Here is a 748-nt window from a genome sequence, read left to right on the forward strand (position 1 = left end):
GCCCATGCAACTAAAATGTGAAAATAAAAGGGAAAAATGCATGCAACACTACTCTATATAGATATGGTTTGGCGTTAGACGAATACTCCCCCATACTTGAACCGGACACCGTCCTCGGTGTCAATTCTCGTCTGAATACTCCCCCATACTTGAACCGGACACCGTCCTCGGTGTCAATTCTCGTCTAGTAGAGGCAACTAATAAGATGAGTTAAAAGAGAAGCAAATCAAAAAGGAAAAAGAATACTTAGCTCGCGATGTTCATTCACTCGCAGTTAAGTCTGCCTACATCTATCGCATAACTAGCTTACTTGCCTCCTCAATAACTCCTCATTAGAACTCAACTAGGGATAAGAGACACAAACCAATATGCGATGCAAAAAGAAAAATAAAAGAAAGAAAAAAACTAACCTAAGACCTCGGGTTGCCTCCCGGAAGCCTTGTTTAAGGTTATTAGCTTGACCGAACCTTCTCAACTACCATGCGGGTCGAAGAGGCGAAGATTATCGATCTTTCGCCAACCTGGATCATGAAGCATATTAGCATAATGGTTTGATAGGGTGGTGACCTGTTCAACTGAGCGAGGGTGGTCGTGAATGTCCATGTGAGGTGAAAACGAGTCATGTGGCTGATTAGGGTCCTGACACGATCGTGTGAAAATGGGAGACCCGATCGGGTGAGTCATCTGTAATTTTGAACTTCGGAACAGTGCTGGGACACGATCGTTTTGCGCAGTAGACACGATCGGG

The sequence above is a fragment of the Tarenaya hassleriana genome, unplaced genomic scaffold, assembly GCF_000463585.1.
Source record: "Tarenaya hassleriana unplaced genomic scaffold, ASM46358v1 Cleome16, whole genome shotgun sequence".
NCBI lineage: Eukaryota > Viridiplantae > Streptophyta > Magnoliopsida > Brassicales > Cleomaceae > Tarenaya > Tarenaya hassleriana.